Below are 17,857 nucleotides of genomic sequence, written 5' to 3' on the forward strand. Positions count from 1 at the left end.
ACCAGGGCTAGCCCAACACCAATACCACAGCCAATTCCTTTTTTTTCCACGGAGTCGAAAAGTCAGCACTACACAGATCTCAGTACATGGGACATGTACTACTACACTTCCTAGATGAACAAAACGGCACGATAAAGGGATGATTTCAAGCTTGGCAGAGGAAATCAATAAAAAAATATATTTGAAAATCAATGTCGACGTCAGCTCACAATGCCCACTGCTTTGGGACACGTTTGTAGGCTTCTTCTTGGCTCTGTCAATCTTGCACTTGTCTGTGAATCGCATGTAGCACTTGCGATGATATCCAGGTTGGGAGGGGATGGTATCGAGTCTTTCTGGAGCTCTAACAAGCTCCAATGGATACGTTTGGATTGCATTTCCCGCAATTTCAGCTTCTTTGGTATCTGTAGTTTCAACTGATGAGCACTTGTGATGAATTTTAGCCAATTAACTTCCGAAAATGAAGTAAGCTTTTCTTTTGAACCGGCAACGATGTGCATGCAGCATGCCATTGTTTAGCCAGATACATCAGCCGGGCTGTGATATTAGTACAAAGCCTGTGATTGGCCAATTTGTCGGCCCTTGCAGACACAGCATTTGTGATTGGTCTGTTAATAGCGACTGTTTCAAAAGCGAATCAAACGTGTTTGTAGATTTTTATTTTTATAATATTTATATATTACTAGGGCATGCCCGTACTATATATATATCTAAAATTATATCCCCCCCCCTCTATTTACATGAAATGGTTTGGTCCAAAGCGAACGGCTTGCGAGTACGGTGACAATCCCCCCCCTCTATTTACATGAAATGGTTTGGTCCAAAGCGAACGGCTTGCGGAGTTTGGTAAAGAAATCGCCATAGCGTGCACAAACGCGCAGGAAAGCGAAAGAATCGCAAAGTAGTTTTAATTAGTTTTAAAACATAGTTTAACGGCAACATAGTTTGCCAACGTGAAATAAATGAATACGCTCTCAAATGTGCCGTCCGAGGCAGAGTCTGTTCGCCACGTTCGGCACACGTGATAGCTCGCTGCTCTCTGATTGGTTGAATCGTTTTTTGGACATAGCTCGGTAACTACTTCTCCGATTAATATGAAACCTTGAAAAGGCACATCCTCGGGTCCCCAGCAATATACCTGGCAAGTTTCAAGTATATCGGACCCGTGGTTGTCGAGAAACAGCGGTCACAGACATACAGACATACAGAGATTACTGGAATTATAGATAGACTAGGGCATGCCCGTACTATATATATATCTAAAATTATATCCCCCCCCTCTATTTACATGAAATGGTTTGGTCCATTCACAAAGCCAAAGCGAACGGCTTGCGAGTACGGTGACAATCCCCCCCCTCTATTTACATGAAATGGTTTGGTCCAAAGCGAACGGCTTGCGAGTACGGTGACAATCCCCCCCCTCTATTTACATGAAATGGTTTGGTCCAAAGCGAACGGCTTGCGGAGTTTGGTAAAGAAATCGCCATAGCGTGCACAAACGCGCAGGAAAGCGAAAGAATCGCAAATTAGTTTTAAAACATAGTTTAACGCCAACATAGCGGCAACATAGTTTGCCAACGTGAAATAAATGAATACGCTCTCAAATGTGCCGTCCGAGGCAGAGTCTGTTCGCCACGTTCGGCACACGTGATAACTCGCTGCTCTCTGATTGGTTGAATCGTTTTTTGGACATAGCTCGGTAACTACTTGTCCGATTAATATGAAACCTTGAAAAGGCACATCCTCGGGTCCCCAGCAATATACCTGGCAAGTTTCAAGTATATCGGACCCGTGGTTGTCGAGAAACAGCGGTCACAAACATACAGACATACAGAGATTACTGGAATTATAGATAGATAAAAATAAAATTCATTATATAATATTTTTACTTCTTGTGGAGGCCGTTGTGCCATTGCTCCTATGGAAACGCCATGAAGAGCTATTTATAAACATTGACTCAATGTTTGTTCAAGGAAGAAAAACACCTTGGGAGGGGGGGGGGGGGGGGGGGGGGGTGAGAGGTGGGATATTAATGGTATTGATATTTTTTTGTCATAACATTAATATAATGATAATATCGTTAGTTTTGTTATTCGAAGCGGCCTTGGAAAAACGCCACGATAACGCTAACTTAAAATTGATATACACCTCAACTCGCAACCCCATTGACGGCAATGGTGGAGAAATCCCGCTCGGGGGCGGGGGTGGGGGGGGGGACCCCTTTAGGAAGGGGGGCAAATGAATGCGCTGCAACCTTCATTATGTAATCCTTCATCATCCTGTCAAGTTTGGTTGAGATTGGATAAGTAGCGACGGAATGTATTGGCGTCAAAAATTCATCAGACAGACAGACAGACACAAATGGCGTATTTTAGTATGATGGGAACATTGAAAAAAGTAATCAGTGACCTATTAGTGATAATTAGTGATAATTATCTAAGCAGTAATCAGTGATAATTATCTATTACTGTTGGAAATATCAAGTAGCCCCCAGGTGGAGACTACGAAAAAGTGTCATTTTGAGGCATGGCCCACAGTCTAATATTCTATGGTGTTGCCTTTCCTTCCCCTCCCCTCATACTTACCTCCCACTCAAATCCTCTCCCCCTTCCACCCATATACAACTCTCCAGGCGGTGTTTGTGTCTTTATTTAATTAAAATAATACGTGATAAGCTTTAGAATCCTGAGCCAAATTTCAAGATTTTAACTGTGGAATTGAGCTTAGCAGTAATTTAGATTGCTAAAAAAGTGTTCATTTGCTTAAAAAAAAATTAAAAAAAATTGTCTGGACGTCTCCAGGCAGTGCTTAGTATGACCAAGCATATCTTAAGCACGATTTCAGCCATGTGACTACTTAAAGAGCATAGATGATAAAAACACAGCACTTACCTCAATCTTCTCAGTCAACACTCTCCAACCGACGCAAGCAAATGATCGAAGCCCAGCTCACATTCTCTGTTGGTGGGTGAACAATCCAATGTTTGGCAAATACACTAAGTTATAAGAATCGGTGATTTCTTTAAATTTTCAGATTTCAGTCCATATTTCGACAGTTATTTAGTCCACCAGCTTCGATCCTCAAATCTGAAGACAGATTTTGATTATATACATTAATTAGTCTGTGAGAGTACATTGTGGTTCCAAGGCAAGGCATGTTTGAATAGGCAGATATAAAATGGTGGCTAGGACCCCTGTGAGGTGAAGTTAGGCTAACCAAGGGAAAGCCTTTCATGAAGGTAAGTGTGTTTGTATGTGTGTGTGTGTGTGTGTGTGTGTGTCTCCTCCATAAATCCGAAACCATGAAATCCAGCAGCTCAAAACTTTCCATGCATACTAAGGGAACGCCAATGGAGTGCATGGATAGAAACTGGGTATTTGGGGAAGTTTAAAGTCCCCTTTTGAAGATAAATGATGGGATGCTCATCATGAAAAAAAACAAAAAAAGGGCTTACTCTACCACTCATGGAAGTCTTAAGCTGCCATTTTGTTTTGGGCCTGTTGGAACAGGCCATATTTGCTGGATTTCAATCATTTTTGAGACAAGATCATATTGTTTCACCTTTTTGTGTGATCTGATTTCATTATAGAAAGATACTGGGATCAATGAATTCTGCATTTGAAGAACTATATTTAAAGGTAAACCGTTGTGATTGTCGTGTTGGTGTACTTTGGGCTTGCCTTTTTCCTCTGTGAAGTTCCAAGGGGTTTTCCAGAGGGGATAATGGTGGATGGTGGATGCATCGGGCAGAAGCACAGGAGATGCTTGGGGAACATTGGAGGAATCTGCAATCACCTTTTACTGCTGCGGACTTCACCATGCCCACCTCACAAGCTGCACCCACTCATCTCTTGGACCAGGATTGCATTGATCTGTGGCACGACCTGTGCCTTTCCTTCTCATTCCTCCTGCTGGGATCAAGCGGCATCCTACCGTATTCAGCACGTGGTATTTTTTGCCTAGTCCATGTCTCTATTATGTGCATGACGGCCTTTAATATTAGGTAACTAAGGTTCCCTTTCATTGTTTGGTCAGTGGGTGCAAATGTTTGTTAAGGGTAAGGGTGTTTTAGAATAAATAGTTATTTGTGATCATTGTTTCCTCTTTGTTACCACCCTTGTTCCATTCCTTTGCAATACATTATAAACCTAACCTGGTCTCTGGGTGAATTATGTTTGTCCTGGTGGCTTCATCTGGTGGCTTGATTAAATCCGTTAAAGTCGATTGGCTGCTGGAGAATATCGTGTCTCGCAAGCAAGGTTTGCTCAGCCTAAACAGATCTATCAGGTGGTCGCCTATCGGCGTGACACTCAGCCAGTTTGTGGTTTTAATCTGTAAGGTAATGTGGGCACCAGATGCAGATCCGACGGGGGTCTTTGAAGCGAGTGACTGTCGCGGTCACTTTAACCTGACTTTCCGGATTAATACTGGGTGACCGGCTGACCATTACAGTATATAAAATAATACCTCACTTTGCACTCAGGATGCGTTCTGCATTCTTGGAAAAGACAGCGCTAATTGAAAATGTCCAAATTAAGTGTTTCAGACAGCGTCTCTGGTTGCTTAGCAACACGTCATACCGCAGAGTTACCTGCAGCTCGTTGGCCTCTGGGTCATTGACCGGGGGGTAGGTCCAATAACTCCCCTTGAACCACCACCGAACATGGAACATTTGATGTCAGTAGTGGGATTGGACAAGGATTGGACCAGCTGTACCCCAAAATTGTGAACGGAGCGTAGCGAGGGTGAAAATTATAATAAAAAAACAGCTATGTCCAACAAACACAGGCAGTATCAGGTGGGTTTCATAGAGATGGAGGAAGCTGTGTCCAAGAGTGACATTTCAAGCAGTGTGGATGCTGTTTTTATGCCAGTGGAGGGAAGGCAGGTTTTGGCCAAATTTCACAGCTTGTAGATAACATGGAGGCTCAGCATGCCGAGAGAATAGAAATGCTGGGCAATAAACTGGACACAGGATGGGCAGAGATGAAGGCTATGTGCAATGGCATGACAGCTGGATGGGCAGAGGCAAAGGCTGGTTGGAAAGACTGTCAGGAAAGGTGACACGGGACAAGAGGACCTGGCCGGAGTGAGAAAGAATGTGGCGTGCGCGTGGGACGTGCAGTACATGATGGCGACCTGTCAGGTCAGTGGTAAAATAGAAAGGGTACCTGGAACAGCGCCATTAAGGGTAAAGAATGAAACAGGACCACGAGAGATAGTTAATACAGAGCCGTAACGCGAGATAACAAATAGCGTGTGTACAAAGCTGGAATGCGAGATTCATTTATTTAAAATGAAGAGCAGGGGCCAAACAGTATTGTGCAGTGCACGTGTGACCCCACATGTGAACACCAGCAGAGTACATCAGGAGCCAGCAGAGAAGGCTGATCATGGGGTGCAGCTGGCATTTGCCATGAAGAGGTATGTGGACAGCAAACACACACAAAAAAAATTGTGGTGTACAGAACTCCCTCCGTGACCCCTGCTGAACCCGAACAATAATATTTTATAAATACAGCATTTTACAAATACGTCACTTAGCGCTTAGGATGTGTTGCTAGAAAAGAGCGAGCCGATCAAAAATGCGCTAAAAGGGGTCATTTAGCGCTTAAGATGTGTTGCTAGAAAAGAGCGAGCCGAACAAAAATGTGCTAAAAGGGGTCATTATACCATTGGTTGTATGGATGTGTTCCCGAAAGTGTTATTTCTTATGCATGAACAGTATATGAGGGCTTAATTGGGGTGTTGGTAATAAATATTTAATAAATGACGATATCTTTTTTCAACATCAGCAAGAAAAACATAAAATATGTACCGGTACATCAGTAAAAACCCATCTTTTGTAATTTTGAAAAAACATCAACAACTAGAGAGTTCATAGAACATGAACCCCACACAATGTTCCAGTTTATACTCCAATTTGAATAAAATAATGATTTTAAAGATTGTTATTAAAAAAAACATGGAATTTTCACGCTAACTAAATAGAATGCAGCTTAAATCGGAATCATTCATACAGCCATATCAATGGCCTCTTCTTCACCGTCTCACATGCCACACAATCTCATGCTATCATCATCATCAGGTCGATCTCGATCGGACATCTCATGCTGTGTATCGATATATAGCATGGTTATTTGAAGTATTGTGAAGATGATTTATGCTCTACACTGTCTACAGTGTTCAAGTAAATAATTCAATTTAAATGACGTTTTAAAGCGGTTTAAAGGAGTACGTACAAATAAATCAATTCAAGGTTTTACAACCGTTTTACTCAGTGTCTAATACACCACCTTATCTAACATGTTACATTAGCTATTCATGCCTTTGTTTGTGTCCTTTATTACATCCTGAAAAAAAAAGTTTCGTGTTTTGAATGATCTTGAATTTTGTTTGGCTGTCAGACAGGCAGACAAAGTAAAAAAATATTATCTCACTCTCTGCACATGCGCAATCAGAACAAATTCAGAACCAAGGTACGGTAAAACGGTATGGTAAAATGGCAAGGTTGTCTTCCAATTCGTGTTAAATACAGTGCATTCAGAAAGTATTCTGACCCCTTCACTTTTTTCACATTTTGTTATGTTGCAGCCTTTTGCTGAAATCGTTTAAATTCATTTTTTCCCTCATAAATCTACACTCAATACCCCATCATGACAAAGAGAAAACAGGATTTTAGAAAGTTTTGCAAATTTATTTTTAAAAAAAACCGGAAATATCACATTTACATAAGTATTCATACCCTTTGCTATGACACTTGAAATTTAGCTCAGGTGCTTCCCATTTCTCTTGATCATCTTTGAGATGTTTCTACACCTTGATTGGAGTCCACCTGTGGTAAATTCAATTGATTGGACATGATTTGGAAAGGCACACACCTGTCTTTATAAGGTCTCACAGCTGACAATGCATTTCAGAGCAAAAGCAAGCCTTGAGGTCGGAGGAACTGCCTGCAGAGGTCAGAGACAGGATTGTGTCGAGGCACAGATTTAGGGAAGCCTACAAAAAAATCTTTGCTGCATTGAAGGTTCCCAAGAGCACAGTGGCCTCCATAATTCTTGAATGGAAGAAGTTTGGAACAACCAGGACTCTTCCTGGAGCTGGCCGCCTGGCTAAACTGAGCAATCGGGGGAGAAGGGCCTTGGTAAAGGGGCTGTCACACCTTGACGATTTAGCCAGCGTATGCCGACGTATCAAATTTATCTAAAACGCTGGCACACGTCGAATACGTTATGGGTAAGTTTCCTATACGTTAAGAGCACGCTGAAGCACACTGGCATACGTCGTAGTATGCCGAGCTCGTCGACAAATTTTGTGCATGCACAAAATTTCTCGACGTATCCAGCGTATGACTCACACATTCCGCATACGCTGGCCATAAGTTGTAGGCACGTTAGGCGATCGTTGACACACGTTGACACACGTTACTTGTAAGTCCAAATACGTCGAGATAATGTCTAGCGTACCCGAAACTTATTTCTAACCTATGAGTAACGTGCTTTGAACCTATGTGTAACGTATCTCCAACGCATATTGACGTATGTAGACGTATTTGACGTCTTCCGGACGACCACAGAACTTACTGAACGTTACAGCTACCGTATAATGGCGTATTGGCAGCGTTTCGGGGAATTGGTATAAATGGGGTTCACAGGAGGAACCCGTCAGTGTTCCAGACTCCATGGTGAGCAGATGTCCATGTCATCCGAGAGATGGAGGATCCGGCAAGGCCATGCAGCATCACCCCTCCACTGTCAAGCTCATTGTCAAAGCATGCTTGATCCTGCACAACCTCATGAGGACCAGGTAATTCATGTTTACATAGCATATATTATGCAGTATACAATGCAATTTAACTTTTAGCCTATGCTTATAAACATTATATGATTTACCTTAAATGTATCATTATATTACTTTTTATTTTACAGCGCATTAGAATATATGTTTTTATTATAGGTGCGCTTTATAAGTAAATAAAATCAAATTCCAATTCCAGGTACCCAGGACTACAGAACCAGCAGCTTGACCGGGCAGAGAATGAGAACCGCGACCTTGTTCCAGGAGCATGGCGAGAGGGACATCACTTGGAGGATACACAGACAGCTACTGGCCCCAACACTGCCTCCAAGGACGGAAAGAAACAGAGGAATCTCCTCAAGCACTGGGTTAACTCCCCAGCTGGTGCAGATCCGTGGCAAGATAGGATGATTTAGATATGTGTATTACTGCATTGTTCAGGCAATAAAGACAGTAAGATTCCTCTTGAAATGAACATCGTATAAAAAGCTTTTTTTCAATTATGCACTTTGCAATATACATGTACAATTCAACAAATAAAAAATGTTCTTGTTACTTTGTAATACGTTTGTATTGACTGTACATTATATTATTATACCTTTTTCAAAGTGTATGAATAAACATATATATTTATATGGACCCAAAGGGAGCCAGTGATTCGAATTCGAAGATTCGAAGTTTTCTTCGGCATGACGGTGATGTTGACACTTCGATGTCTAGTGCGGTTATGATTTGAATCGTCGAGCGGCAGCCTTTTAATAGGCTACGCCACGTGATCGTCGGCGATACGCTGCCGCGCGCCATGCATAAGTTAGACGATCGTTGGGCATAAGTTGTGAACGCCGACAACACGCTAAGCATTCGTTGGTATAAGTTATCTATAAGTTATCGAAACGTTCTGTGTACATTACTAATACGTTATGCATACGTCCAACTCGTTATGAATACGCTATTATACGCCCAAAACTGAAAAAAAACATCGATAGTTCGACGTGTGCCAGCGTTTTAGATAAATTTTGATACGTCGGCATACGCTGGCTAAATCGTCAAGGTGTGACAGCCCCTTAAGAGAGGTGACCAAGAACCCGATGGTCACTCTGGCTGAGCTCTGGAGATCCTGTGTGGAGATGAGAGAAACATCCAGAAGGACAACCATCACTGCAACACTCCACCGATCTGGGCTTTATGGCAGAGTGGCCAGACGGAAGCCTTTCCTCAGTGAGAGACACATGAAAGCCCACAGAATCTTGTTTCTCACAGTCTGAGAGTCCTTGAAGTGCTTTTTTGCAAACTCCAAGCGGGCTTTCATGTGTCTTTCACTGAGGAGAGGCTTCCGTCATTCACAGGGGTAAAGGGAATATTTGCCATCGCTCATATTCTGCTCTAACTCAGTTTGATTCCCGATAAATAATTCACCTTTGAATGCGACACGGAAGTGCCGACGTGCAAGTCAAGTTCCGTCTCTCTTCCCCGCGTGCTCTAACCAGCAGAGGTCATTGCATCAGCGGCACAGCCGCACCCTCAGCCAATGATGCCACCCCACAGCCTTGTGTTGCATACGAATGAAGAAGAAGAAGAAATATTATAGCCCAACTTTTTTTTTCAAGTGTATGTGTAAAAGTATCACTTTGTGGAAACATCACCATTTTAAATTGTCAACTCTCTCCCTGAGGGTGGGAGTGCTGATGTTAGTGGGGGGATAATATTGTCCTGTCAGCCTGGCGGTTAACACCACTGGATGACAAATAGCCGTAACGGTCCTTAATTCGAGGCACGTAACTGAAACTGGCGGTTGGTCCGTCGCACGCGAGTGAGGCAACCAAAGCGCTTACCTCAGACGGAAGCCACACAGGTTTATTCTCAGACTCATAAACAAATAAATACACAACAAATGAAATAAATGCCACAATAATGAATTTAATGAAAATAAATGTAATGCAATAAAAATGAAAGGTGAGGTAAAACTAATTTCTAATTTGAGACGTCTCCATCAGACACAAATACACAACAGGGAAATGATAAAATAAAATAAATTGTTTTCTCTGGTCGGCCATCACTCAGCTTGTTCAATGAGATCGTTGAATGAAGTCGGCAGTACAAAGTGGCCCGAAGCCGCTCGCGTGTGAAACGAGCCAGCAATGGCACTGAGTCGCTCTCCACAGCCGCACGTATGTGAGGGTAACTCGTGCAGGTGGTCCTCTTTCGGTCCCCACTCCGTCCGAAGCGACAAGAGCCCCACACCACCAGTAACACCTCCTCGCGATCGCAAACGTTCCATACCACTCTCTCTCTCAGCACCAGTGCACCGAGCCAGAAGAGCCAGCACAAAAGCGACCGACCGAGAACAAGACCAGACCGAGAGAGAAAAAGAGTCTTCTTCTTCCTGCTCAAGAACCTTATAGCTTTGACGTCCCTCTGTCCAGTCGCCAAGCTCTCTCGATACACCCCATGGTCTTGCCCGAACAATGGCGAACTCTGGGCATGGCCTACAAACCATGATCCTCTGGAGGTGGAGTTTAGCCTGATCGGGGATGTTTTGGGTTCTGTTGGCAGTCATGCCGGTTATCGTTGTAAAAAAAAATAAAAAAAATATGGAAAAGCCACAGGAGGCAATCACAGCATAGAGAAATCTAACTTTGATCCCTACCTAGTTAACACAGCACCACCCACCCCTCCCCCCCCCCCCCCATGTGAAAACACATAAACAACCTTAAGCTCCAGTTTCCCTGCTTAATACATCGAGTTGACTCCTATGCGTCCACGATCCATGCTAATATTATACAATCCTACCTCTACTATGGTATTTCAGCCTCTACCCCCACAATTGTATCACTCTTGAGGAAGGGTAACAGATGCATGTTGGCTTTTCACATGGTGTTAACCGAAACGTTGAGTCATTGTTGGTTCAATTAAAGGTTGGAGACCTTACCAATTTAGTCGTTTGAATATACTGTATATATTTATATACTGTATATATAATTATACGTATATATATATTTATATACTTTATCAAAATAAAGACCAGTTACTGCACTGTAGTTACAAGAAGGAAGCCAGACATTAACAATACATACATACACACACATAAACACACACACACACGCACACACACACACACAATATATGCATACATATATATACATATATATATATATATATATATATATATATGTATATATATATATATATATATAAACACATACACATGTACATATAAACGCACCGAAACAAACACATACATAGATATATTATGTACTTGTAAGTACTTGTAAAAGCTATTTTATATTTGAAGTCATAACCTCAACCTATAAGCAAATTACTGGTTTTCCAACTGCCCGGATCATCAGCTGGGCACCGTTTTTCATCGAGGTTTCAATCCTTTCAGTCCAGAACCTCTTCAAACGGCGGATCCACAAACCTGACTGCAGGTCCACATCATTAGATTACTCAACAACCTCAAAGTTGTGTCCAGACAGTTAGTCAACACAGCAATGCAATATCCTCATTCAAACTTATATAATTACTACTTTTATTTGAAGTATTAACACAAACTAATAACTTAAAACATAAATCGCTTTATATAACAATATCCTAAGCAATAAATACTCCACCCGAAAGACATGTCCATTACACAGTTCTCTGTCCCAATACAGTATTTATATACAGTCATGTGAAAAAGTAAGTACACCCCATGTAAAGTTTTGACTTTTTCAACATATTTCAACATACAGCTATTTGATCTTCATTTCAACAATATTGATAGATAAAGGTGATATAATATAACAAATATCATGAAACATTTACATTTTGTAGTCCATTGTATAATTTAAATACACATAAATGCAAATTTCACATGTGGAAAAAGTAAGTACACCCCAACATTTATCACTACTTCAAATACCTAAAATTAGAATAAGGTGCACCAGCTCAGGTGCAAATGATTAGAACATCGTTAGAGAGGATCTTGGAGGAACCTGTCTTATTTAAACCTCAGACATTTCGTTTGGTTTGCTCTTTGTTGTTGAAGTGTGCGGCATCAGCATGCCTAGATCAAAAGAGCTCTCTGAGGCCTTCAGAAAGAAGGTTATAGATGCCTACGAGTCTGGGAAGGGATTTAAAAAGATCTCCAAACAATTTGAAATCAATCATTCGACTATCCGGAAGATCATCTACAAGTGGAGAAGATTCCAAACAACTGCCAACTTGTTCAGGCCAGGCCGCCCCAGCAAATTCAGCCCGAGAGCAGACCGCAAGATGCTGAAAGAAGTCTCTAAGAAGCCCAGAATGTCATCATGGGACCTTCAGGTAGCTCTTGCCACTGTTGATGTCAAAGTGCACGAGTCTACCATTAGAAAGAGGCTGCACAAATTTGATCTACATGGGAGGTGTGCCAGGAGGAAACCTTTGATGTCCAGAAAGAACATCAGGGCAAGACTAAAGTTTGCCAATGAACACCGAGGCAAAGACCAGCACTTCTGGAACAATGTGCTCTGGACAGATGAGTCAAAGGTAGAGCTATTTGGCCACAATACCAGAAGACATGTTTGGCGAAAACCAAAGACAGCATTTGACCACAAGAACCTGATACCAACTGTAAAGCATGGTGGTGGAAATATTATGGTTTGGGTCAGCTTTGCTGCATCAGGGCCTGGGCAGCTCACCATCATAGAATCCACTATGAATTCTTTATTGTACCAGAGGGTGCTTGAGGATAATGTGAGGCCATCTGTCAGAAAGTTGAAGCTCAACCGAAGGTGGACCTTGCAACATGACAATGACCCTAAACATCTATCTATAATTCCAGTAATCTCTGTGTGTTTGTTTGTTTGTACGTTTGTTTGTTTGTACGTTTGTTTGTTTGTACGTTTGTTTGTCTGTGACCGCTGTTTCTCGACAACCACGGGTCCGATATACTTTAAACTTGCCAGGTATATTGCTGGGGACCCGAGGATGTGCCTTTTCAAGGTTTCATATTAATCGGACAATTACTTACCGAGCTATGTCCAAAAAACGATTCAACCAATCAGAGAGCAGCGAGCTATCGCGTGTGCCGAACGTGGCGAACACACTCTGCCTCGGATGGCACATTTGAGAGCGTATTCATTTATTTCCCGTCGGCAAACTATGTTGGCGCTATGTTGGCGTTAAACGATGTTTTAAAACTAATTAAAACCCCGGGGGGATTGTCACTGTACTCGCAAGCCGTTCGCCGTTCGCTTTGGCGTTGCGAATGGACCAAAACATTTCATGAACCAAACCATTTCATGTAAAGCGTTCGCCGTTCGCTTTGGCGTTGCGAATGAACCAAAACATTTCATGGACCAAACCATTTCATGTAAATAGAGGGGGGATATAATTTTAGATATAGATATAGTACGGGCATGCCCTAGTATCAGTAAATCCACCAAGGAATGGCTGAAAAGAAAGAAATGGAGTGTTCTGGAATGGCCAAGTCAAAGCCCGGATCGAAATCCCATCGAGATGTTGTGGGGGGATTTGAAACGAGCTGTGCATGCAAGAAACCCCTCAAACATCGCACAGCTGAAAGAATTCTGCATGGAGGAGTGGGCAAAAATTTCTCCCAGTCGATGTCAGAGACTGGTAGGCAGTTATAAGAAACGCCTACTTGAGGTTGTTTCTGCCAAAGGGGGCAATACCACCTATTAGAGCCAAGGGTGTACTTACTTTTTCCACATGTGAAATTTGCATTTATGTTTATTTAAATTATACAATGGACTACAAAATGTAAATGTTTCGTGATATTTGTTATATTATATCACCTTTATCTATCAGTATTGTTGAAATGAAGTTCAAATAGCTGTATGTTGAAATATGTTGAAAAAGTCAAAACTTTACATGTGGTGTACTTACTTTTTCACATGACTGTATGTATATACACTCACATTGTCTCAAACCCAGTGAGGGAATAGTACCTGGTGTACCTGGTCGTATGCTAAACCTGGTGTATCTCTCCTCTTGGACAAAATCCAACCTGTACTCCAATGGATGAATTATATTCCCAGGCAGGGAACTGGTCTTTTAAAACTCGAGGCAAGCTGTGTGGCACATCGCAGGTGAATCCAGCGATCTCTTTTCCCCATGAGTTTAAACCTGGCAAAGTTTGCTTTTTAAGAAAATAATCCATCAAATTCTGCACTTACTTGCACAGTACGTATTATCATTCCTTAAAGATGAGCTACATACTGTTTCGAAACAAGGTCAATCACAGGCTTCCATTCTTTAATAATGTCTGATTGTGTGGAATGATAAATCACAGATCAAGTTATTTGCCCCTGAAATTGGTTTTGACAACTTTTTCGGAAGTACTTACTGTACCACCATGTTTATGGGTGATTCTATTGGCTACATATCTGGAATGGAAAGGAAGGGCGGGCAGAGCTCGAGTGAGGTGATAAAACTTGAAATAAAGAAGGTGAAGATGAGAGTAATGTGGGTACTGTGGGAGTAGTGGGGAGAAAATGTTAGACGTTTGGGAGAAGGAAGGTTAGGGAAGAGAAGGGAGTACCCATGTCGTCCAGGGAATTGGATTGGAGGTAGGGGTAGGGTTAGGGAGGGGGAGCTATTTCTGCAATTTTGCGTAGGTTCTAAATAAATGGCCTCAATTTATCTCTTCCAACAAGTCAGTCTGCTGGAATGAAGGAGTTTCTGAAGTTTATTTTCTTCCATTGGATGGTACACGCGCCCAGTGAAAACACTGTCCGGTTGGCACAACATCCGCTGACATCATTTGACGTTGGCAACATTTCCTGGCAGCCTCGGGTAGCTTAGCAACAAGCTCTTTCTGAAGCATCATGGGAATTACGTCTGTAAACAAAAAACAGAAAAACAATAAATAGACCACGATCTCGTCAGCAGTTCCAGCGACGTTACAAAGGTGGCCGTTTTGCGCGTTATTACGCGGCCTTCCAATACCCGCACGACCGTACGAACGAACGTGCATGGTTTTGAAAACAAAGACGGCATACGCTCGTTAGCCAACGGAAAATAATACGCCAGGGTAAGCCCTTTGGAAACTGAAACACTTTTCCACGGCAGACACGGCCTCCTCAAGTCGGTATGCGCGCCTGTGTCACGTCCCAGCTGACCTCTGCCTCCTGCGCCGTTGTTCGCTAATTCCTCACCATTAGCTGTAGGATTTAGCGCAATTGACCCACACTCCACTTGTCCGCACCAATTATCGTCGAGCAAACACCATCTCGGCCTGTCCCGCGGCTGGACATTTAAATCGAAGATCAGGGAGATTAACGTGATGTAATTTGATGTTTTCACCACAAATCCTAATCTTTGATGCCTCGCTTACACTTGGGTGTAACTGTGTAAGGCATTTCTCTTTCTCTCTCTCTCTCTCTCTCTCTCTCTCTCTCTCTCTCTCTCTCTCTAACCCCCCACCTCTCTCTCTCGTTCTCTTTCTAACTCTCTCCCTCTCTCTCTCTTTTTAACTCCCTCTCTCTCTCTTTCTAACTCCCCCTCTCTCTCTCTCTTTTTAACTCCTCCCCCCCTCTCTCTCTTTCTAACTCCCTCTCTCTCTTTCTAACTCCCTCTCTCTCTTTCTAACTCCCTCTCTCTCTTTCTAACTCCCTCTCTCTCTTTCTAACTCCCTCTCTCTCTTTCTAACTCCCTCTCTCTCTTTCTAACTCCCTCTCTCTCTCTCTTTCTAACTCCCTCTCTCTCTTTCTAACTCCCTCTCTCTCTTTCTAACTCCCTCTCTCTCTCTTTCTAACTCCCTCTCTCTCTTTCTAACTCCCTCTCTATCTTTCTAACTCCCTCTCTCTCTTTCTAACACACTCTCTCTCTTTCTAACTCCCTCTCTCTCTTTCTATCTCTCTCTCTCTCTTTCTAACACACTCTCTCTCTTTCTAACACTCTCTCTCTCTCTTTCTAACTCTCTCTCTTTCTAACACTCTCTCTCTCTTTCCAACTCCCTCTCTCTCTTTCTAACTCTCTCTCTTTCTATCTCTCTCTCTCTCTTTCTAACACACTCTCTCTCTTTCTAACCCTCTCTCTCCGTCTTTCTAACTCTCTCTCTCTCTCTTTCTAACTATCTCTCTCTCTTTCTAACTCTCTCCCTCTCTCTTTGGCACTCCCTCTCTCTTTGGCACTCCCTCTCTCTTTCACACTCCCTCTCTCTTTCGCACTCTCTCTCTCTCTCTCTTTTTAACTCTCTTTCTCTCTCTCTCTCTCTCTCTCTCTCTCTAACTCGCTCTCTTTCTAACTCCCTCTCTGTCTTTCCAACTCCCTCTCTCTTTCTCTTTTTAACTCTCTCTCTCTCTCGCCCCTGCTGGTCGTTGGTGAGTCGTGCGTGGGTGTGGCATCATGGTGGCTGTGCATGTTGAGCTGTGAGTTCTCTATCGTGTTGGTTGGCTTTCCTATCCCCCATTTCCCTCCCTTGTGCCCTTGTTTATGCTTGTAAAGTTTCCCCTGTGGGTCCTTTCATTGTTGAGACAAGAGAGAGAGAGAGAGAGAGAGAGAGAGAGAGAGAGAGAGAGAGAGAGAGAGAGAGAGCGCACACGGTAGGTGGTGTTCAGTTGCCTTTTTTTGAACCTCTGGGTTTGAGGCCTGGCCTCCATTTTGCTGTGTTTTCCTAGTCCAGGCAGCCGTGTTTCGCTGCTGTAAACGGTTCTTGGACCTAGGCCATTAGTTTTGGTTTTACCGCCACTTGCCGGTGTTGCTTGTGGTTGGTATCGTTTTGTTGATTTCTCACATTTTATTTATTTAATTTACGTTCGCTATGGCAAACGATTGTTTGAGGAATAGCATGTACGAGTCGCTCACTCGCAAGCATGGGCTGGTGTGCGACCCTCCGAGTGAGGTAAAGATGGAGCAAGTGCTTCGAGCAATCGGAAAATGCGTTGGCTCGCATAATATCCGTGCAGCCTCTCGAATGAACAAGAAGGTTGTTGTGTTTGTATCGGAGGTGCACATGGTGAACTCCGTTGTGGAGCAAGGCCTTCTCATAGAACCTGACCTGTTTCTAGTGGTTTCCCCATTAGATACACCTGCGGTGAGGGTCAATGTGTCTAATGTCCCTCCCTTTGTTAAAGGTGAGGACATGTGTGCTCAATTGAGCAAGTTCAGTACTATCGTATAAAAAGTGACAATGGTGCCGATACACTCGGCAAGGGGTGAATTTCGACACGTGATGACTTTTAAAAGCGTCGTTTACATGATATTGCCCGAAAATGTGCAAAAGCTCAATGTAGTTTTGCATGCAAAGATTAATGGCCATACTTATAGAATGTATGCCTCCACGGACGTCATGACGTGCTATGGGTGTGGAGCTTACGGACACGTAAAGAGTTCCTGTCCCGGTTTGGTGAGACCATTAGAAATTCGAGACCAGGTGATTGGAGATTCTCCTCCCTCCCCACCTAATGGGGTGGATGATATTGTAGACTCCTCCCCATGACCTAATGGTGATCGGGAAACAGTTGACTCCTCCCCCTCACCTATTGGGATACGTGGAATGGTAGACCCCTCCATACGACCTATGAGTGAGCGGGAACCAGTAGACCACTCCCCCCTACCTGCTGGTGTGACAAAAGTGGTTGATCCCTCTCCTACTGTACAGGACTGTACGGATGACAATATGGAAGGGTTCGTAGAGTGGCTCGTAAAAAAGGACATAAACGTTCATGTCCCGTCGTGAAGGATGCAAGCACAGTACAAAGTAAGGTACTGGTTGTGTCAAATGTGTCGCCGAGCTTGCAAGATGGAGCTTGTGTAGAGCATCCCTGTTTGGGATTGCAAACTGAACCGGAACCGGGTTTAAATCTTAGCAATTCGTTTGCACCACTTGCCCGAACTGTTTGAGGGTTCTGAGTGTGGTATAGATATCGAGAATCCTCGTGCATCTCAGGAGGACACAAGTGGTGATATTGATAACCCTGATGTCTTACATGACATTAATGTAATGGTCACAGAGGTGGATGCAGGGATGACCAGGTGTAATGATAAAACAGATAAGTTGGACAGCCCCTCAGAGGAAACCTGTAAGCCTACACGTTTCGAACAAAATTAAAGGGATGATAAGAAGGAA

General features: G+C 43.0%; 1 protein-coding gene and 1 long non-coding RNA gene across 2 annotated transcripts in view; one reads left to right on the forward strand and one right to left on the reverse strand.

Moving 5' to 3' along the window:
• The window catches only part of LOC137425531 (uncharacterized), a 578,290-nt gene that overhangs the window by 352,008 nt on the left and 208,425 nt on the right, over window positions 1–17,857 (reverse strand). The gene's annotated exons all lie outside the window — the stretch shown is intronic.
• LOC137425553 (uncharacterized) lies at window positions 7,112–8,355 on the forward strand. Its single transcript, XR_010984142.2, has 2 exons — window positions 7,112–7,809; window positions 8,000–8,355. It is a non-coding gene; the product is annotated as an uncharacterized LOC137425553 (long non-coding RNA).

This window comes from Myxine glutinosa, chromosome 1 (genome assembly GCF_964187855.1).
Source record: "Myxine glutinosa chromosome 1, kmMyxGlut1.1, whole genome shotgun sequence".
Taxonomy (NCBI): Eukaryota; Metazoa; Chordata; class Myxini; order Myxiniformes; family Myxinidae; genus Myxine; species Myxine glutinosa.